Source organism: Aotus nancymaae, unplaced genomic scaffold, assembly GCF_030222135.1.
Source record: "Aotus nancymaae isolate 86718 unplaced genomic scaffold, 86718_ANA_hifiasm-v0.15.2.pri h1tg000046l, whole genome shotgun sequence".
Classification (NCBI taxonomy): Eukaryota; Metazoa; Chordata; class Mammalia; order Primates; family Aotidae; genus Aotus; species Aotus nancymaae.
The window spans coordinates 9,526,301-9,549,509 of record NW_026988460.1 but is presented as its reverse complement, the minus strand read 5'-3'; the positions used below and the strand labels follow the sequence as shown (position 1 = coordinate 9,549,509).

At 40.7% G+C, this 23,209-nt stretch overlaps 1 protein-coding gene, 1 non-coding gene and 1 pseudogene across 21 annotated transcripts in view; 1 reads left to right on the top strand and 2 right to left on the bottom strand.

Moving 5' to 3' along the window:
* The window catches only part of LOC105728196 (nuclear pore membrane glycoprotein 210-like), a 54,379-nt gene extending 51,118 nt beyond the window's left edge, over positions 1–3,261 (top strand). For all 20 annotated transcript variants that reach the window (XR_010337205.1, XR_010337212.1, XR_010337216.1 and 17 more), the window contains one exon: positions 2,369–3,261. The gene's annotated coding sequence lies outside the window, so the exon portion shown is untranslated. The remainder of the gene's footprint in view (positions 1–2,368) is intronic.
* The window catches only part of LOC105728195 (calcium-binding tyrosine phosphorylation-regulated protein-like), a 60,742-nt pseudogene that overhangs the window by 19,972 nt on the left and 17,561 nt on the right, over positions 1–23,209 (bottom strand).
* LOC135268918 (U6 spliceosomal RNA) lies at positions 1,635–1,741 on the bottom strand. Its single transcript, XR_010337258.1, has one exon. It is a non-coding gene; the product is annotated as a U6 spliceosomal RNA (small nuclear RNA).

Sequence of the window (23,209 nt, the reverse complement as noted above, 5' to 3'; positions counted from 1 at the left end):
AGTGTAAAAGTGTTCCTATTTCTCCACATCCTCTCCAGCATCTGTTTTCTCCAGATTTTTTAATGATCGCCATTCTAACTGGCGTGAGATGGTATCTCAATGTAGTTTTGATTTGCATTTCTCTAATGACCAGTGATGATGAGCATTTTTTCATATGTTTGTTGGCCTCATGTATGTCTTCTTTTGTAAAGTATCTGTTCATATCCTTCGCCCATTTTTGAATGGGCTTGTTTGTTTTTTTCTTGTAAATCTTTTTTAGTTCATTGTAAATTCTGGATATCAGCCCTTTGTCAGACGGGTAGGCTGCAAAAATTTTTTCCCATTCTGTTGGTTGCCGATTCACTCTATTGACTGTTTCTTTTGCCGTGCAAAAGCTGTGGAGTTTGATTAGGTCCCATTTGTCTATTTTGGCTTTTGTTGCCAATGCTTTTGGTGTTTTGGTCATAAAGTCCTTGCCTACGCCTATGTCCTGAATGGTTTTGCCTAGGTTTCCTTCTAGTGTTTTTATGGTGTTAGGTCTTATGTTTAAGTCTTTAATCCATCTGGAGTCAATTTTAGTGTAAGGTGTCAGGAAGGGGTCCAGTTTCTGCTTTCTGCATATGGCTAGCCAGTTTTCCCAACACCACTTATTGAACATGGAATCCTTTCCCCATTGATTGTTTTTTTCAGGTTTGTCAAAGATCAGGTGGTTGTAGATATGTTGTGTCGCCTCCGACGTCTCTGTTCTGTTCCATTGGTCTATATCTCTGTTTTGGTACCAGTACCATGCTGTTTTGATTACTGTAGCCTTGTAGTATAGTTTGAAGTCCGGTAGTGTGATGCCTCCTGCTTTGTTCTTTTTGCTTAGAATTGACTTGGCTATGCGGGCTCTCTTTTGGTTCCATATGAAGTTTAAGGTGGTTTTTTCCAGTTCTGTGAAGAAGGTCATTGGTAGCTTGATGGGGATAGCATTGAATCTGTAAATTACTTTGGGCAGTATGGCCATTTTCACGATATTAATTCTTCCTAACCATGAACATGGAATGTTTCTCCATCTGTTTGTGTCCTCTCTTATTTCGTTGAGCAGTGATTTGTAGTTCTCCTTGAAGAGGTCCTTTACATTCCTTGTTAGTTGTATTCCTAGGTATGTTATTCTCTTTGTAGCAATTGTGAATGGCAGTTCATTCTTGATTTGGCTCTCTTTAAGTCTATTATTGGTGTATAGGAATGCTTGTGATTTTTGCACATTGATTTTGTATCCTGAGACTTTGCTGAAGTTGCTTATCAGTTTCAGGAGATTTTGGGCTGAGGTGATAGGGTCTTCTAGATATACAATCATGTCGTCTGCAAATAGAGACAATTTGACTTCCTCCTTTCCTAATTGAATACCCTTTATTTCTTTTTCTTGCCTGATTGCTCTGGCTAGAACTTCCAGTACTATATTGAATAGGAGTGGTGAGAGAGGGCATCCTTGTCTAGTGCCAGATTTCAAAGGGAATGCTTCCAGTTTTTGCCCATTCAGTATGATATTGGCTGTCGGTTTGTCATAAATAGCTTTTATTATTTTGAGATACGTTCCATCGATACCTAGTTTATTGAGGGTTTTTAGCATAAAGGGCTGTTGAATTTTGTCGAAGGCCTTCTCTGCATCAATTAAAAATATGGAACGCTTCACGAATTTGCGTGTCATCCTTGCGCAGGGGCCATGCTAATCTTCTCTGTATTGTTCCAATTTTAGTATATGTGCTGCCGAAGCGAGCACTTATTATTATTTTTTTTAAGACAGAGTTTCTCTAATGTCACCCAGGCTGGAGTGCAATGGCGCGATCTCGGCTCACTGCAACCTCCGCCTCCTGGGTTTAGGCAATTCTCCTGCCTCAGCCTCCTGAGTAGCTGGGATTACAGGCACGCACCACCATGCCCAGCTAATTTTTTGTATTTTTAGTAGAGACAGGGTTTCACCATGTTGACCAGGATGGTCTCGATCTCTTGACCTCGTGATCCACCCGCCTTGGCCTCCCAAAGTGCTGGGATTACAGGTGTGAGCCACTGCACCCGGCCTATTCGTTACTATTTTAAAGAATGCCTTGTTGTGGAAAACAAGAGCCTGGCTAGAGGATAAACAGGTTAGACAAATTGTTTCAAACCACCCAATTATAAGACCCTGCTTCTGTCTAGGAGCTTGCTAGATGCTGGTGGGAAATCCATATCCTTTTACCCCTTTTGGAATATTATTCTACAGACCTGTTCCCTAAGCAAAAAAAACAGCATCACTTCAGCATCTCTTTGGAAATCCCTCACTGACAGAATGAATTGCTGCAATAGAAAAATACTGCAAGCTAGTGAAGAAACAGCCTGTGATTTTGTCTTGTCCTTTTTCTTTTAACAGGTGGTTCCATCAAGGTCTTAATCCCTGCAATGGAGCACAGGACTGGATTTACTCTGGCAGCTACTGGGACAGAAAGTACTTCAATTTGTCTGCCATTTAGTAAAGTGCATACAGGTCAGGGTGTTTGGCTAATCTCTAAGTAAGTCTTAAACCTATGTTTTTGAATTTTTTCCCTTGGTTTCAACTTTGTTTTGAGATCGAGTTTTGCTCTGTCGCCCAGGCTGGAGTGCAGTGGTGCAATCTCTGCTCACTACAACCTCCGCCTCCTGGGTTAAAGCAATTCTCCTGTCTCAGCCTCCCAAGTAGCTGGGATTACAGGCGTGTGTTGCCATGCCCAGCTGCTTTTTGTAGTTTTAGTAGAGATGGGGTTTCACCATGTTGGCCAGGGTGGGCTTGATATCCTGACCTCGTGATCCGCCTGCCTCGCCCTCTGACATTTGGTGCTGGGATTACAGGCATAAAGCACTGTACCCAGCCTCTAGTTATATTTAAAAAATGAAAAAACACTCATGAGATCACTGCATTTCACCCAACAAAAGTAGGGTGTAAGGTGATATTGGTAATGAAAGTCTTAGTAAAAAATTTGCTACTACAAAATGTACTTATTTGGAATACTATTTTATATAGAGGTAAAACTGCTGGGGAATATTTTTATGGTGTCATGCTTGAATGTTTTAGATGTAACCTTTGACATATTTAGAACTCTCCTCCTATACAATGTTTATGTGCTCAAATGTACAGGTCTTTTGTGAAGACTCCATTGATAAGATGGCTTTCATTCATACTAGTCTTCCCAATTTTACCCCTTCCAACTTCCAACAAGAAGAAAGCCTGAATATTCAGAAGAGGTTTTTCTGATTTGAAAATTCTAGAGAATAAAACTTAGAAAAGTATTTCATTTACTTAGTGTTCTGAATTTACTTTTCTGCAGTATCATGAAAATGTTTGTTTAAATTTGAACTGAAAATATGTATAAAATCTAGCAAGTCACAAAAATGCTCTAGAAATATAGATTTTAATGACGATTGCATAATGACAAACCTTGTTCAGTGCTTCCACTTCCAGTGGCAAATACCACGAGAGAAATTAAGTTGCACTCATTTATGTAAGTACCAAATTATATAAAAAATTATATAAAAGGAGGTCTTACGCATTTCAAGTTTGCAAGGCACCCGTGTACTTAAAATATGTGTGGAGACCTGTACAGTAGCTTTGCCCCTTTAATTGGAGTATGTTAATCTTATAGTATTTATCCACCCAAACACCAGATAGACATATTACTCCCAGGGCCCTTAGGTAGCTGCCAGTACATGATTTTAATTGCTGTCTTGAAGTTAACAACTGGTATAATGAAATAATCTTCCTGATGCTAAATAAAGGCTTTAGGAAGTTCCCCAAAAGTGTGGTTTCTTTTAAAATTTCAAAAATACTAATTTTGCCACTTGATAATATTCTAAAGTGTTTAAAAAGTGTCCTTTCAAAGAAAGAAGTCCTAGTGGTGCCAGGGCCAAGGACATAACCAGTTACCTGGAGTGCATAGTGGTAAGTAGGGCACCAGTCTCACGCTCCACTCCCAGAGCTGTCCTCTGCCTTTCCTGCTGTGCAGAATCCCTGTCACACTGCCAGACAAAATATATTTTCTGAACACCTGCTTTGCTAACACTTTTTGAATCATTCTGGCTTGGTTGAGAGAATTTTCGCAAAAGGAATGGGGTGATGGGCTCATGCATGTCCCTTTTATCCCTAAAAAGGGAAGGGCCCCTACAGTTATCCATGAGGCAAGGGGTGAGCAGTCCAAATGCCATAATTAGATCGAGATGAAGGTCACATCATGTCTATGTCACAGGAAAACATGGTGATAGTTCAGCAGCCAAGAAAGCAGCTTGATTTTTGGCACTTGTCAGGGAGAGGGAACTGATCAAAGGAAGCCAATTAAGTGAACTGCATCTTCTGCTGTTCAAGTGCTGGGCTATCCATTCTGCTGCTGATACCTCCCTGCTCCCCTGACCTTTCCCCTCTCCATCTAGCTATGAAGTTGCTCCCTCAGCTGCAGGAAGTTCCCAGGCAGAAAACAAACACATGGCCCAGCACCCCAAACCTGGTTACAGAACTCTCCTGACTCAGTGCAAAAGCCGTCAAACACACTACCATTTTTTCACTTTTTAAAATGTCATAGCCTATGTAAATGCACTGCTGTAGTTTAATTTTAGATTCACAAGAGGAAAATCCCAAACCAACACCCCTTAATTACATGAGTATATTTTGTACCTGACAGCAGGCTATAATGTTGTTCATTATATAATACATCCAAAAGAATAACACTAAAGTGCTAGATGACCAAACTTTGAGGCCAGGCTTTGGGGACGTCACTTTAAAATCATTCCTCTCATTGTAGTAGAATCTCAAATACAACAAAGCCTTTAAATAGCATTGGCATTTAAAAAATATATTGAAAATAAAGACTGACCAGTCTGCAGGGAGCCTACATAGATGGCTACCTGAAATACAGATGTCACATGAAATGCAATTTGTAATGGGAATATCTGATTTTCTTACCTGGCTTCATCAAACCTTATTCAGCTGTTGCTTCCCCTTCTGGTTCGATTTCTGGTGCAGGGGGAAGGGGCCACTAGATGACTTTACAGATGTACCCGAGAGTACACTGCTTCTGCAGCTTCCCCAGAGAGCACAGGTTTGCCTTCCATGTCCTTGCGTGCAGAGTTTTCCCCAGACTCCACCTGCCCAGGATTGTCAGAGACTATTGAAGTGATCTCCACTTCCAGGTGCAGAGGTTTTTCAGAGCCTATGTTGATAGTGCCCTCTGCATCCAGGGCTTGTGTAGGTGCCTCAGGCTGACCTTTCACAGATGTGTCAGAGAGCAGAGCTGTTCCTTCTGCCTTCATCTATACTAGGAATATTTTGCATTCTCCTCCAACTGTGCAAGTTTTACAGACTACAGATTGGGACTAACTGGTGGTGACTGCTCATTTTAAGACAAGCAACTTGATCAGTAAAAGGTTAACTATTTGTTCTGGCAGTTGCTCAATATAAATAACTCCTTCAGTCACAGGCACATCATTATAGACAGATGATATACAAACAGTTGACATAACCCCAGTTATCAGGACTGCAGGAGCTCGATCATAAGCAGGAGGTTCTTGTTCATCCTGCAAAGAGACTGAGAAAGCTGTTGATGGCTCAGCCTCGTTTTCTTTAGGTATAACCCAAATCTACATGGACAGACTTTTGGCTCACAACCTGCACTTCTAGCACCTTTCCAGAACACGCAAGAGGAACAGCCACCAAGACAGCTTCAGCAGCCTCTGAGGTCAGCACCTCCTTGATAACAATAGGCACACTGATTGCTACATCCACCATTAAAACATCAGATCAATCAGAATGAATAGATGAAACTTGACCTAATATCTGAGCAGCAAACTGGGCTGGGACATAGGCAAACTCTGGTGAGACAGGTGTTGGAGGTGGTGACAAGGGTGGGGTAGTAGTCTGAGGGGTGGCTGATTTGGAAGAAGGATCACAAACTGCTTCAGTTTGCTCAGCACCTACCTCGACATAAATTGATGGACACTGGATGGTTTTGTCACAATATCCTGTTCCAGTTACATTGGCCTTGTCTGTAGATTATTCCATCCATAGGTACTTTAGATCGTACAGACGCTTTTTTTCTGGTTCTTTTAAACATTCTTGTTTCCTTTTTGGTGTCATTCCCTCTGACAGCTTCTCTACCAAAACACAACCACCAAATGGGTTAATTAACATCTATGCCCCTGAAAAAGATTTTTAAAGAAGGCAGTATAGGGGTGTGGTGGCTCATGCCTATAATTCCAGCACTTCAGAAGGCTGAGGTGGGAGGATTGCTTGAGCCCAGGAGTTCAAGACCAAGACCAGCCTGGGCAACAGTGAGACCCCCCATCTCTAACCTCTGCCCCGCCCCCCCCACCAAAAAAAAAACAATAATTGGTTGAGCATTCAGATGTCAATATAGACACAAATAAAAAGCGTTTTCAGCTTTGTTTTCCAACATCTGTAATTTAGTGTGGGTAATAAAACTTTCCTGCCCTTATCTACTCCATGACTCTCAGTTCATTTACTTGGAAATACATGACTCTAAATAGCACAGTGGTAAAACTAATAATCAGATATCATCCTAAGTGGGTCAGTATTAGGAGGAAAGATGTGCCTAGAAATAAGGAAGCTGAAAATCCCATGGAAAAAGCTCCTGATTAAACTTCCACACAAAACTGGGAGGAGAGGTTGGGTTGGCAGGAGACCAACTTGGGCAATGAATTATTTCATCTTTGTTATTATAGTAACTTAGTAATGACATAGATGCTGCATATTAATAAAGGCATTCCTCAGTTTATGAAAAGTTGTATATAAAGTTTAACTTGATCAGCTAGAGGACTTATATGATTTTTTTTTACGTTACGAAAGTCACATATTCTAACCTAAAAATGGTAGCACCCATTAATGATGTGTGATTATGCAGCTAAAGTCAGACTGACCCAGTCAAGAGGAAAATAAAAGATATCTCTAGATCTGAAAGTGTGGACTTAAGTGAATCCTCAGGCATGAGGAAAATTCTCATGGCTTGGAAGGTCACAACAGCTAATGACATATGTCCTAGAGCTGGAAAACTGCTATGATATTTTATGTGTGTCACACACAGACCTAACTACCTTAGTCATTACTCATTGAGAGTTTCCCATCTGCTTGCTGAGAATTTTCCTTTGGGAAGCATTTCTCTAATGACATTTACAGGAAAAGCAGAATTTGCTTCACAAGAATGTATTTGGCTCCAGTCAAAACTTTGGAGACATGTTTTCAATAGGTTCAGCTGCATTCCGAAAAGCAGTCTCCTGAAGTGTCTTCTTTGACACTGGCTGTTGATGTTTTATAAACTCAATTAAGATTTCTAATTCTGGACATGGATATTATACCAAATGCTCACATGCAGAGAAAGATTCAAAAAGAGAGAAAGCTACATCTATTGTTATCTCCCTCCACTTAGAACAATAACCTCATTTTCGTAACCATTCACTTCTTCAGGACTTTCCATCCACTTCTTGAGAAAGCCCTTTTACCTACCAACACAACTGACTGAGTGCTTGTACTACATGTAAGACTGTTCTAGGCACTGTCGAGGATAGAAAGGCTATTAAGACAAGACCTCATATAGCTTACATTTAATAGGGAAAACAAGATAGATAAATATAGGTAAAAAGTACAAGTGCCTAATTGGTACTAATAAAGATCTTGGGAGTTCAGAGGAGGGGAAAAATCTTTTATAAGCCTGTCCTTGGGAGAGTTACTCTGATGCTTAGGATATAGAAAGCTACCGAAAACATTGTTCCCATCATAAAGGAAAAAGCCAGACAGATAAGCCACAAAATCCTATCTTTTCTTGAGTCCAGCAGAGAGCTGAAGTCAAAAGTTAACCAAGTAATCTGATTTCAAAAGAGGAACCAGCCCCTCCAAGGAGAAAAGGGACACAAGAACAGTCTCAGCTGTAGCAGGGCCCAGAGAGAATAGACGGCCATCACATCAGCTGTTAAGAAGGTACCAGCTATAATCGTAATGTACTGGTAAAGGCCAAACGTGGACAAGGTATCAGTCGGGAACTGCCTGAGACTTCAGACCCAAGGAAAGTTCACACTCCTAAGCAAATACTTTTCCACAGGCCTCACATGAAAGACGGAGGCACGGATGAGGACAGACGTCTCCTACCGTCAGAGAACAGACAGGAGACACTGGCCCAGGACTCACCACGGGTAGAAAGCAGAGTTTGGCTACCACATGGATGGAGAGCAGGAACACTGAGAAAGCCCCTTGTCCAAAACCCAAGTGCACAGGTCCAGCCTAGAGCAAATAGGGAATCTCCTGCCCTGCCAACCAGCCCAGTGCTGAGAAACAAGAGACAGCAGGCTGCCACCAGGGGAGGGGGCAAGAGTTTGGAAAGATGCCCTTTGTGGGGTACGGTACACTGGCAGAGAAAGCTGAAAGCTGAGGAGGAAGCACAGATACTGAGAAATACCCTCTGGCACCCCAGCCCCACACTCAGAAAAAGGTCTTGCAACCCTCTCCGAGAAGGATTTGAAGCCTATAGTGCAGTGAAGGTAATGAAAACGATGACAAAATCCAAGCCCAACTCCTAAGCAGACTGACCTCCCCATACTCATTCAAGCCTTCTCTATTTTCCCCCATAAGATCTTAAATTCCCCAATCACTGATTTACTTATCATGAGCATTTTCAACAATGCAACCAATCTAGGGATTGGATTTCCACAATCCCTAGACTGCCTGCACGGGACCTATCTGACAGGTTGCTTGTGGCATGATTTAGGCAACTCTGGAAAGGACCACTTGCTCTTTTGATTAAAAGTGTTGGATCTTTGGGAAGATGGCCAAATAGAAACAGCGCCAGTGTGCAGCTCCCAGCAAGAGTGACACAGAAGGTGGATGATCTCTGCATTTCCAACTGAGGTACCTGGCTCATCTTACTGGGACTGATTACACAGTGGGTGCAGCCCAAGGAGGGCTAGCCAAACCAGGGTGGGGTGTCGCCTCAACTGGGAAGCACAAAGGTCCTGAGAACTCCCTCTCCTAGGCAAGGGAAGCCACTGGGGACTCTTCCCAGTACTCTGGCACTGACTCAGATACCGCACTTTTCCCACGGTCTTCACAAGCTGCAGACCAGGAGATTCCCTCTGGTGCCTACAACACCAGCGCCTCAGGTTTCCAGCGCAAAACTGGATGGCTGTTTGGGAAGAAACTGAGCTAGCTGCAGCAGTTTTTTTTTTTTTCTTCTTCCTTTTTATTTTCTTCTTCATGCTCCAGTGGCACCTGGAATGCCAGCAAGACAGAACTGCTAATTCACCTGAAAAAGGAGGCTGAAGCCAGGGAGCCAAGTGATTTGGCTTGGCAGGTCTCATCCCCATGAAGACCAGCAAACTAACATGCACTGGCTTAAAATTCTCAGAGACAGCACAGCAGTCTGAGCTCAACCTGGGATGTTCGAGCTCAGTGTGGGGAGGGACGTCCACCATTGCTAAGGCTCAGGTAGGCAGTTTTAACCTTGCCTGTGTAAACAAAGTCACCAGGAAGTTTACACAGTAACTGGGCAGAGCCCATGGCAGCTCAGCTCAGCAAGGCCACTGAAGACAGACTGTGTCACTAGACTCCCTCCTCGCTGGCCAGGGCATCTCTGAAAAAAAGCAGCAGCCCATCAGACAATGATAATTAAAGCCCCCTAACTTCCTGAGAAAGAGCACTTGGGAAAAGGGGCAGTTGTGGGTACAGCTTCAGCCAACTTAAATGTCCCTATCAGCAGTTCTGAAGGGAGCAATGGATCTCCCAGCAACGTGCTCAAACTCTGACAAGGGACAGACTGCCTCCTCAAGTAGCTCCCTGACCCCCATGTATCCTGACTGGAAGACACATCTCAGCAGAGGCTGACAGACACCTCATATAGGAGAGCCCTGGCTGGCATCTGGCAGGTACCCTTCTGAGCTAAAGCAGCCAGAGGAAGAAACAGGCAGCAGTCTTTGCTGTTCTGCAGCCCCTGCTGGTGATTCCAGGTAAGCAGGGTCTAAGAGTGGATCTCCAGCAACTCCTGCAGATAGGTCTGTTAGAAGGAAAACTGACAAACAGAAATAGTTTCAACATCAACAGAAAGCATGTCCACTCAGAGACCCCATCCAAAGGTCACCAACTTGAAAGACCAAAGGTAGATAAATCCATGAAGATGGGAAGAAACCAGTGTAAAAAGGGTGAAATCACCAAAAACTAGAACACCTCTTCTCCTACAAGGGATCATAACTCAAGCAGATGAACAAAACTGGATGGAGAATAAGTATGATGAATTGACAGAAGCAGGCTTCAGAAGGTGGGTAATAACAAACTTCTCTGAGCTAAAGGAGCAGGTTCTAACCTAATACAAGGAAGCTAAGGACCTTGGAAAAAGGTTAGATAAAATGCTAACTAGAATAACCAGAATGGAGAAGAATGTAAGCGACCTGATGATGCTGAAAAACACAGCACGAGAACTTCATGATGCGTACACAAGTTTCAATAGCCAAATCCATCAAGCTGAAGAAAGGATGTCAGACACTGAAGATCAACTCAATGAAATAGAGCAAGAAACCAAGATTAGAGAAAAAAGAGTGAAAAGAAATGAACAAAGTCTCCAAGAAATATGAGATTACGTGAAAAGACCAAATCTACATTTGATCAGTCTACCTGAAAATGATGGGGAGAATGACACCAAGTTGGAAAACACTCTTCAGGATATCATCCAGGAGAACTTCCCCAGCCTAGCAAGGCAGGCCAACATTCAAATCCAGGAAACACAGAGAACACCACAAAGATACTTCTCAAGAAAAGCAACCCCAAGACACATAATTGTCAGATTCACCAAGGTTGAAATGAAAGAAAAAATGCTAAGGGCAGCCAGAGAGAAAGGTTGGGTTACCCATAAAGGGAAGCCCATCAGACTCAGAGCTGATCTCTCAGCAGAACCCAGAAGAGAGTATGGGCCAATATTCAACATTCTTAAAGAAAACAATTTTCAACCCAGAATTTTGTATCCCGCCAAACTAAGCTTCATAAGCGAAGGAGAAATAAAATCCTTTATGGACAAAAACTGCTGAGAGATTTTTGTAACCACCAGGACTGCCTTACAAGAGCTCCTAAAGGAAGCACTAAAATTGGAAAGGCACAACCAGTACTAGGCAGTGCAAAAACATATCCAATTTTAAAGACCATCAACACTATGAAGAAACTGCATCAACTGTATTGGGTGCATCCTAAATATAAATGCAGGCAATACAGAAGCATCCAGATATATAAAGCAAGTTCTTAATGACCTACGAAGAGACTTAGACTCCCACACAATAATACTGGGAGACTTTAACATCCCACTATAAATATTAAGACAGATTAAGAAAACAGAAAATTAACAAGGATATTCAGGACTTGAACTCAGATATGGACCAAGCAGACATAAAATACATCTGTGGATCTCCCCACAACAAATCCACTGAATGTACATTCTCAGCACCACATAATATTTTTTCTAAAATGGACCACATAATTGAAAGTAAAACACTCTTAAGCAAATGCAAAAGAACAGAAATCATAACAGTCTCTCAGACCACAGTGCAATCAAATTAGAACTCAGGATTAAGAAACTCACTCAAAACCATACAACTACATGGAAACTGAATGACTACTGGACAAATAATGAAAAGAAGGCAGAAATAAAGATGTTCTTTGAAACCAATGAGAACATGTACCAGAATCTCTGGGACACATTTAAAGCAGTGTGTAGAGGGAAATTTTTAGCACTAAATGCCCCCAAGAGAAATGCGGAAGGATCTAAAATTGACACCCTAACATCACAATGAAAAGAACTGGAAGAGAAAGGTCAAACAAATTCAAAAGCCAGCAGAAGACAACAAATAACTGAGATCAGAGCAGAAATGAAGGAGATAGAGAGGCAAAAAAAAATACTTAAAAAAAAATCAATGAATCTAGGAGCTGGTTTTTGAAAAAAAAAAAAAAATCAACAAAATAGATAGACCACTAGCCAGATTAATAAAAGAGAGAAGAATCAAATAGATTCAATAAAAAATGATAAAGGTGATATCACCACTGATCACAGAGAAATGCAAACTACCATCGGAGAATACTGTAAGCACCTCTACACAAATAAAACAAAAAATCTAGAAGAAATGGATAAATTCCTAGACACTTAAACCACCCAAGACTAAACCAGGAAGAAGTCAAATCCTTTAAGAGACAAATAACAAAGTCTGAAATTGAAGCAGCAATTTCAGACCTTGTTTTTTGGCCTACCAACCAAGATGGGTTCATAGATGCATTCTACCAGAAGTACAGAGAGGAGCTGGTACCATTCCTTTTGAAACGACTCCAAACAATACAAAAAGAAAGCATCCTCACTGACTCATTTTATGAGACCAACATCATCCTGATACCAAACCTGGCAGAGACACCAGCAAAAAAGAAAATTACAGGCCAATATTCATGATGAACATGGATGCAAAAATCCTCAATATAATATTGGCAAACTGAATCCTACAGCACATCAAAAAGCTTGTCCATCATGATCAAATCAGCTTCATCCCTGGGATGCAAGACTGGTTCAACATATGCAATTCTATAAATGTAATCCATCACATAAACAGAACCAAAGACAAAAACCAAAGACAAAAAAGGATTATCTCAGTGCAGAGAAGGCCTTCAACAGAAATTCAACAGCCCATTATGTTAAAAACTCTGAATAAACTAGGTATTGACAGAACGTATCTCAAAACAGTAAGAGCTATATATGACGAACCCACAGCCAATATCATATACTGAATGGGCAAAAACTAGAAGCATTCCCTTTGAAAATCTGCACAAGACAACGATGCTCTCTCTCACCACTCCTATTCAACATACTATTGAAAGTTCTGGCCAGGGCAATCAGGAAAGAAAAAGAAATAAAGTGTATTCAGTTATGAAAAGAGGAAGTCAAATTGTTGCTATTTGTAGACAATATGATTGTATATTTAGAAGACTCCATCATCTCAGCCCAAAAATCTCCTTAAGTTGATAACCAATTTCAGCAAAGTCTCAGGATACAACACCAATGTGCAAAATCACAAGCATTCGTATACACCAATAAGAGAAAAACAGTGAGCCAAATCACGAGTGAACTCCCATTCACAATTGCTACAAAGAGAATAAAATACCTAGGAATACAACTCACAAGAGATGTGAAGGACCTCTTCATGGAGAACTGCAAACCACTGCTCAAGGAAATAAGAGAGGACACAAACAGAGAGAAAAACATTCCATGCTCATGGTTAGGAAAAATTAATACAATATTGTGAAAATGCCCATACTGCAAAAAGTAATTTAATGATTCAGTGCTATCCCCATCAGGCTACCATTGACTTTCTTCACTGAATTGGAAAAACCATCTTAAATTTCATATGGAATCAAAAAAGAGCCTGAATACCCAAGACAGTCCTAAGCAAAAAAGAACAAAGCTGGAAGCATCATGCTAACTGACTTCAAACTATTCTACAAGGCTACAGTAATCAGAACAGCATGGTACTCATACCAAAACAGATATACAGATCAATGGAATAGAACAGAAGCCTCAGAAGTAACGCCACACATCTACAACCATCTGATCTTTGACAAACCTGACAAAAACAAGGAATAGGGAAAGGATTCCCTATTTAATAAATGGTGTTGGGAAAACTGGCTTGCCATATGCAAAAAGCTGAAACTGGATTGCTTCCTTACACTTTACACAAAAATTAACTCAGGGTGGATTAAAGGTTTAAACGTAAGACCTAAAACCATAAAAATCCTAGAAGAAAACCTAGGCAATACCATTCAGGACATAGGCATAGGCAAGGACTTCATGACTAAAACACCAAAAGCAAAAGCAACAAAAGCCAAAATAGACAAGTGGTATTTAATTAAACTTAAGAGTTTCTGCACAGCAAAAGAAACTATCATTAGAATTAACCAGCAACCAAAAGAATGAGAAAAAAATGTTTGCAATCTACCCATCTGACAAAGGGTTAATATCCAGACTCTACAAAAAACTTAAACAAATTTACAAGAAAAAAAAAATCAAAAAGTAGGCAAATAGTATGAACAGACATTTCTCCAAAGAAGACATTTATGCAGCCAACAAACATATGAAAAAAAGCTCATCATCACTGGTCCTTAGAAAAATGCAAATATCAAAACCACATTTAGATACCATCTCACGCCAGTTAGGATAGTGATCATTAAAAAATCAGGAGACAACAGATGCTGGAGATGATGTGGAAAAATAGGAATGCTTTTACATTGTTGGTGGGAGTGTAGATTAGTTCAAGCATTGTGGAAGACAGTGTGGTGATTCCTCAAGGATCTAGAACTAGAAATACCATTTAACCCAACAATCCCATTACTGGGTATATACCCAAAGGGTTATAAATTATTCTATTATAAAGATACATGCACATGTATGTTTATTATGGCACTGTTCACAATAGTAAAGACTTGTAACCAACCCAAATGTCCATTAATGATAGACTGGATAAAGAAAACGTGGCACATATACACCATGGAATACTATGCAGCCATAAAAAAGGATGAGTTCATGCCCTTTGCAGGAACATGAAGCTGGAAGCCATCATTCTCAGCAAACTGACACAAGAACAGAAAACCAAACACCGCACATTCTGACTCATTAGTGGGTGTTGAACAGTGAGAACACATGGAGGGGAACATTACACACTGGGGCCTGTTGGGGGGTAAGAGGCTGGGGGAGGGATAGCATTAGGAGGAATACCTAATGTAGATGGACAGGGTGATGGATGCAGCAGACCACCATGGCACGTGTATAACTATGTAACAAACCTGCACATTCTGCACATGTACCCCAGAACTTAAAGTATAATAATAATAAAAAAATTAAGTGTCTCCATCACAGGTTCATAGTACCTGAAATTATGTCTAGGAGATTATTAAAATGATCTAATTTTTTAAATATTAAAAAACTCAATATTTTCCCTAGAAGTCCCCTATTAAACAAAAACATCCCTTATAACCACCATTCTGGAAAGGTAAAGCATTATATAATTATGAGTCCTTAGCAATTTACCAGGGAATTTACGATACTGTTTTCGTCCCTGAAACTTTCTCATAGTAAAAAATTTAATGAGAAAACCAAGGTTCCAGTCCTGGCTCTGAAATGTAATAGCTGCATGAACAAGTTAACTGTTCTGAGCTTCACGCCTCCTCATTTGCAAAATGGGGATTATAATTCTAACTTCATGGTGTTTCTGTGGACATTAAGTGAAATAATGCACCTGAAAGCACTGAATAAACTAAACCTCATGTAAATGGAAAAGGAATGAATCAATACCCAGTTAAAAAGACACAAAAAAAAGTTTTGCAAATGTTATATCAAATTAAAAATCATAAATCTCAAATATCTTTAATTCAGCATTGATTAAAATCAAATTGGTATTTCCTAATTGGGTGGTAAAATACAGGCTGTTTTTTCTTTGTATCTACATGTGTATGTTACATACTTATGGATTTTTTTCATAATTAAAAATACCGAGACCAGATGCCTTAAATTTTTATAGTGTTTTTGAAAATGCAAACACTAGATCGGGTGTGGTGGCTCACACCTGTAATCCCAGCACTTTGGGATGCTGAGGCAGGCAAATCACTTGAGGCCAGGAGTTTGAGACCAGCCCAGCAAACATGCCGAAATGGTCTCTACTAAAAATACAAAAATTTGCCAGGCATCGTGACCCGTGCCTGTAATTTCAGCTACTCGGGAGGCTGAGGCAGAAGAATTGCTTGAGCCCAGGAGGCAGAGGTTGCAGTGAGGCAAGATTGTGCCACTGCACTCCAGCCTGGGCAACAGAGCTAGACTCTGTCCAAGGTAAAAACTAAATGCAAACACTAGATCCACTATTTGGCTTTGTTTGGAATACATGGAAGAATGTTGGCAAATATATACTTACTAGTTACCATACATATATAATGTAAATCTATACTGAGTTCAAATCATTATCTGTTTATTAAGGGTAAAGAGCTTTTCTCTAATGTTTTAAGGTCTCCTTTAAATACTTAGAACAATTGCTGACTTGTAACCTTGAGATTATGTTGGTTATAGAAGACAGAATTTCTTAAAGCTATAAACTAGGTTTGCTAAATGTTGATCTTATCAATCTTAGGAAGATTAACCCACTATGACTTTGGTGATGTGGTTTTACATAAGCTGACACAACTATACATGCTAAGAATTAGGAACATAACTGAAGGCATTCCTTCTTTAAAAAAGTTGCTTTTTAAGTATAATAAAATGACTCAGATTGGTTAACTTTAAAATTCATTGTAGAATCCTGATTTTCCATGAAACCAATAAGATAAAGAGATAAATTCCAAGCATACAGTATTTTTTGAAATAAGCACAACTCATATGGAGATTCAGGGTACTACTGGGGTAAATAACTGCCCAAGAAGCATATGGAAAAGGACATATTCTGGCATGGAATGGAAAATCTGAAAGTTATCAAAGACCAGAAGTGGATAAGCAGCAGGGTATAACAAGAGATACAAGAGGCTGTGTAAGAATTGATAAGAATTGGAGATGGGAAGCTCAAAAAGAGTGCTTAAAGTCAGAAATACATGTGGTGCATTGTCTTTTAAAACATGGGCAAGATGGCTGAATAGTAACAGCTCGGGTATGCAGCTCCCAGCAAGATCGCAGGAGGCGGGTGATTTCCACATTTCCAACTGAGATACTTGGTTCATCTCATTGGGACTGGTTGGACAGTGGGTGCAGCCCAAGGAGGGTGAGTCGAAGCAGGGTGTGAGGTGTTACCTCACTGGGAAGTGCAAGGGGCTGGGGAACTCCCTCTCCTAGCCATGGGAAGCCATTAGGGACTGTTTCCTGCACTCAGCCCAGATATTGTGCATTACCCACGGTCTTCACAACAGGCAGACCAGGAGATTCCCCTCAGTACCTACACAACCACCAGGGCCCTGGGTTCTAGCACAAAATTGGGTGGCCATTTGGGCAGAAACTGAGCTGGCTGCGACAGGTTTTTTTTTTCTTTTTTTTCCATACCCCAGTAGCACCTGGAACAGAAGCAAGACAGAACTGTTCACTCCCCTGCAAAGGGGGATGAAGCCAGGGACCCAAGTTGTCTGGCTCAGTGGGTCCCACCACCATGGAGGCCAGAAAGCTAAGATCCACAGGCTTGAAATTCTCACAGCCAGCACAGCAGTCTGAGCTCAAACTGAGTCCTTTGAGAGAGGCATCCACCAGCTGAGGCTCAAGTAGGTGGTTTCCACCCCACAGTGTAAGCAAAGCTGCCGGGAAATCTCAATATTATGAATATTTAATATGAATATTTCTAAACAATAATGATATGCATAAACGATTTGGTGCTGCACAGGAATTGAAATTGTGTCCAATGATCAGCAGCAGTTCGTGACTATAATTATTCTCATGCTGTCAAACCAAGTGTGTCCAGGATCACTTAGAAAAGTTAACAAGGTAACTAAGGGATCCAGGTAGGCTAGGTCTTCTGGATTCTTGAAAAGAGGTGGCTATTTCCTATTTCCATTAGAAGATCAGACAGGGATGACACTGGAAACAGGTCTCCATTTGGTTTTCAGGGATGAGAGATCATCGTGGTGATGAGAAACCACTGCCCTCTTTGTGGAGTGATGAAAAGGTCAGTATCAGCACAACCTCGGTTTCAGGTTCCACATAAGAAGGTGACAAGAAAAATAAATGAAATAGTGGGACACGATATGGGGAAAAGGGAGCTCAGACTCCTCTGCCTTCACTCCTTGAGTTGGAGGATCTAAGATATTTTGAGAGGGATCCTAGAATGTTACATACTCTAGAGTGGGAAGCCATACTACTAGGGAGCTCAGATCCTAACTCTACCCATTTCTTAATATTTAGAAGCTTAGAAGTTTTTAAATCACTCTTAAGCCTCAGATTACTCTTAAGTAAAATTGCGTCATTTATCTCACAAGGTTGTCTGAATTGACAAACTGTAACTGTCTAGGACAAAACAGTTACAAAATACCAATTCTATTCCCTTATTCTTTTCCTGGCACATACTAGGTGGTGGGTTTAAGGGAATGACTCTCTTGCCTTAAAATATTGCCTGAGTTTCTAAAAGCCCATCAATTAAAGATTCATTTGGATTAATGTCAGAAACTCTCCTGAAAAGCTTGAGAAATGGAGAGCTTTCACTGATTCACATGGTAGTGAGTATATGTTTAATAAAACTGCAGAAAATTAAGAGGATTCAAGAAAGAGCTTCAGAGGGTGAGCTGCTTTGCAGATGGGCATATGTGAGTGAAATGACACCATGAACATGGCTCTGGATGGAGCTAGGGACCATGCTAAAGACTCTAGGCTCTGGAAAAGGGGTAAAAAGATGAGAGACAACAGAAAAGTGAAAGCAACTTGCTCCCATGTCTGATTCTTCCTCTTACCTTCTGTATTACCTGACTGCATGAAGTTTCAAAGCTACTGGGAAAATGGGTAAACACTATCCTGTGGTCCTGTGATGAAGTCTTATGATGAGGTCTACCAACAACTGGGGCTCTTTCTAGGAAAAATCCCAGAAATGAAGTATTCAACAAAAACAAATGATACAGGCAGGGATATTCTTACCTCCCTGCTTTCCATACATACAGGCAGCTTGGTAGTAATGCTGCTAGGCAGCAGACTCAACAGTTTAGGAGTAACTTTGGAGGATAAAACATTTCCACTGAGCACTTTTATGAAATGCATACTTCATTCTCGTATGTGGTATCTGAGAGATGAGGGAGTACCAGTGCACTAGGATGACAGTTCTGGCTCACATCACCAAGTTCTAACATCTAGTGCTGTCTTGAGGCTGATGTAGCTTCCTGCTGAAGACACTGACAGGCCAGAATAAGGGGCAGCTAGCTGACTTAGTGCTCAAATGATAGTTCATTTCCACATCTTGGAAGTCATTGAAAGTCTGAGAGGGCCTTAATCCTCGGGGCCAACAGAGCATGTAGGGTATTACAGGTAACAACATTCTTGTTTAAAACTGGAATCCACAAAAGTGAAGTTCTATTTAACAAAAGAGAAGATACTACCTGTTATACCTACATTTTTATTGTGGAGGATTGACCAACCATGCAACCAAATTTACCCAGTGCTCCTACAGGAATAGCATTTGGGGAATTAAACCAGTAGGAGTGTGTCTCTCAGGAGAGGAAATGCTCTACAAAGTAGAATCCTTGCTTGTATATTCCTAGATAGTACCTCTTTAGCCCAGAGTAATGCTTTCCTGGATGTAAGTGAACTCACACAGTCTGTGACAGAACCTAAGTTAATGGATTATATTTGTCCAGTAAGAAACCATTTGAGATGGCAATGAAAGGCAAACAGACTAATGAGCCAAACTGATATTAGAAGGTAGCACTGAACTCTGTGTTTCCTGATCATACCGTTCCTTCCTAGTAAACTAGAATAAACAATGTTCATTTCCACTCTACTGCTGAAAGAGTAATCTATTTCTATAACTATACTATGAATTTGCTTTCAGGATTATTTGTATGCTATGCCAACCTCCTTGATATCTTTAATCATTGGAGGAGAAAACCAGCAGTATCTCCTTTATCTCCATTAAAGGATGGCTGCTCCATTAATTTTGTTAGGCTGTTAATTTTGGAATCCTGAGATTGAAAGATGTTAACCTACCTAGACCAGAATTTACATTTGTTTAGTTCACTTGCTAAGCTGAATGGTGGATAAATCCTTCCGTAAACAAATTAAATTCAAAAGCAACCAGTTAATTACATTCCACCATAAAGATTCACTGACTTTATCACCATTCTCAAACAGCAAGCCTGCACCCTCCCAATACTTTCAAATAGCCCCTGATATAGAGAATACAAGTACATAGACAGTAATAACCCTGACTAACAGGGAAACCAGGCTCATGGCCAGGGAAAGGATGGTACATCCTTTGCACTTATCTGTATATCCTGCTGATGGTAAGCAAGTCCCAGACCTGTTTCCTGTGTGAAATGAGAATGCCATCAGGCCCTGCAGGAAAGCAGCCTGACTAGACTAGAAAATATTCCTGAACCATGATGCTTCATTCTCCTGCCCTTTCAAATGCTGACCCTTGCTATTCAGGATCTTGGGTATCTCACTGCAGACCCAAAGCCTCATGATTTTCACATTTTCCTGGTTCTTACTCCTCATTTCTCTCTACCTTGGTTATCTAGTAACATCACCAAAGTGACAGTACAGAAGTAGCTGACACTCACTGAATCCTTCTTTCTCTATGATCATTCCAAAATGTTGGCCAGTCAATGTGGTAAGAATTAGTTATTTCCCACACTAGCAAGGAGTCTCCATATGACTTCTTCACAAAATTTTGTGAAAAGCTTTTTCTTTCTATTCTTTTAGATGTGTACATCTGTCTGTGAGAATTGACCACTATATCCTCTTCTATTTATAGTGATCTTCCCAAATTTTCACTATGTGAACTTTGCCTTTTATTTCTCCCTGACTTTTTCATTACTTCTCTGTTAACTGAGTTTCATACTGTTATGTTCGCATTAGATATTAGACATTTACATATATACACACACAATATAAATTGCTTCTAAGCAAATTTACAGCACTATGTCACAGTGTCTGAGATGTGCTGGAGGCAACCACTATCTATGAAAAACTTCTCTCTTTATGAATAGAGACACTATTAGAGCAGAAAGTGTGGTCAGAGATATCTAACTATCTCCTGTCCTCCATCCTGGACTGCAGTTACACCGTCTGGGGGAAAATGGGTGGTTAACCTTTGCTTTAAATAAAAATCTGGGCCAGGTGCAGTGGCTCACAGCTATAATCCCAGCACTTTGTGAGGCTGAGGCTGGTGGATCACCTAAGGTCAAGAGTTCAAGGCCAGCCTGCCAAACATGTTGAAACCCCGTCTCTAGTAAAAATACAAAAATTAGCCAAGCATGGTGGCAGGTGCCTGTAGTCCCGGCTACTTGGGAGGCCAAGACAGGAGAATGGCTTGAACCTGCAAGGTGGAGATTGCAGTAAGCCAGAGATCATCATTGCACCACTGCACTTCAGCCTGGGTGATGCAGCAAGATTCTGTCAGAAGGAAGGGAGGGAGGGAGGGAGGGAGGGAGGGAGGGAAGGGGGGAGGGAAAAAATCTGGCTGGGAGCAGGGGTTCATGCCTGTAATCCCAGCACTTTGGGAGGCCCAGATGGGCAGATTAGTTAAAGCCAGGAGTTCAAGACAGCCTGGCCAAATGGTGAAATGCTGCCTCTCCTAAAAATACAAAATTTAGCCTGGTATGGTGGTGCACACCTGGAGTCCCAGCTACTTGGGAGGTTGAGGGAGGAGAATCACTTGAACCCGGGAGACAGAGCTTACAGTGAGCCGAGATTGCACCACTGTACTCCTAGCCTGGGCAACAGAGCAAGACTCCAAAAAAAAAAAAAAAAAAACCTTCCAAAAAAAGTATTTATACAGCTTTTCTAAGGACTTATTACTATGAAATCCAATTCTCCTCAATCCTGCTATTTTAGCACTTTGGGAGGCTGCAGCAGGAGGATCACTTGCATCCCAGAGTTCCAGTCCAGCCTGAACAACACAGCAAGACCCATTGCTATCAAAATTTTTTTAAAAAGTAGTTGAACATTGTGACACACAACTGCAGTCCCAGCTACTTGGGGGGCTAAGACAGGCCCTTGAGCCCAGGCTGCAGTGACCTATGACGGCACCACTGCACTCCAGCCTGGGTGACAGAGCGTGTCTTTAAAAATATATATACATATGTATATTTTAAAAAGGACCAATGTGATTAAACATAAAATAATTTATGGGTACCATTCTTAAGTTTGAATGTATGCTAGTAATGATGCAATAATTTATAAACATTATTATTAAAACCATTGCTACTTGTGGTACTTACCTCTAATTTGATGAAATTGTTTAACCAGATCTTTTATATCCAGAGAAGTATTCCCTAGAAGAATAAATACAATAAATCAAATACAGACACATAAAATTCCCAACTTAACATGTTTTCTTTTTCAAAGCAGCAAATATGTTTAAAAAAAAAAAAAAAGCAAACCTTTTCTATATGTAAGTTCTTTAAAAAAAAAAACTGCTACAAACTGGGTGATGTTTAATGGGTTGGTTTTGAGAATGGCTCTGCTAATTCCCCTGAGTAGAGTCTTGAGAACAGAGGGTATGACAAGTCTGGGCTTTGAAGAAACTAATTTCAGCATGATGTCTGTAACTCAACTAGAATGAAGAAAAGCAAAGTCTTATAAATAATGAGCTTATATTCTTATCAGCTACAGTTTCCAAGAATAAACTATCTCCTATTAAAATTATTAGCTTTAATTCTAATATTTAGCATTAGCCATTTTATTAAAATTCTGATGGTAGTTTTAAAAAAACCACACACACAACCCACCTACCAGTAGCTTACTATGTGCAGATGAGCAATCTAGTACCATTATGGAAATACATAGGAAAAGCCCTGCCAAGACCCTAAGGACATTAAAAACAAAGAACAACAACAACAAAAAAAAACTGGCTTCTGTAAAATTCAGTGAATATTTTGTGCAGTTAACATTTCATGTATGTTTCTAAATAAGTCCTTCCAAATCACATAGGCAGTGGCCTTTGTGTACATATATTCATCAAATAGTTACAAGATAGGTTTTTTTCTATAAGAAGACGTCTTTTTTTCCTTATTTTTCTAAATATATCTTCAGACATGTTGCTCATTTTTAAGTGTGCATTTTTTAGCTTCAAATTTCTGGGTTTTTTTCAGCCTGCCTCATACCTGCAGGAATGACTTTGTTTTTAACATTAATCAGAATGGGTATAATTTATTTGTGGTATTATTATACCACCCACTGTCATTTGGACCTATCAACAATATTGGTCCAACACTGGCAGAACTTAAACCCTCCCCCGCCCACTGCACACGTCCACGCCCACTACCATGAGGGTATAACGCCTTAAGCAAGAAACACGCTGCCTTTCAGGATGCGATTCAGAGCCACAGGTGACAGAAATCACACTCCCCGACCCCTCCCTAAACATCTTCCGGTGTGTGGGCCCCGCTGTGTCAGTGCTCGTTTTTGCTCGGTTTGGTTTGTTTAAGAGAGAGGGGAGTGAAATGTAGGAGGCTGGGCGTGCTTATTTCGCCTGGACTTGTTCAGGAGAGGCGGGCGAGGGACGCGCC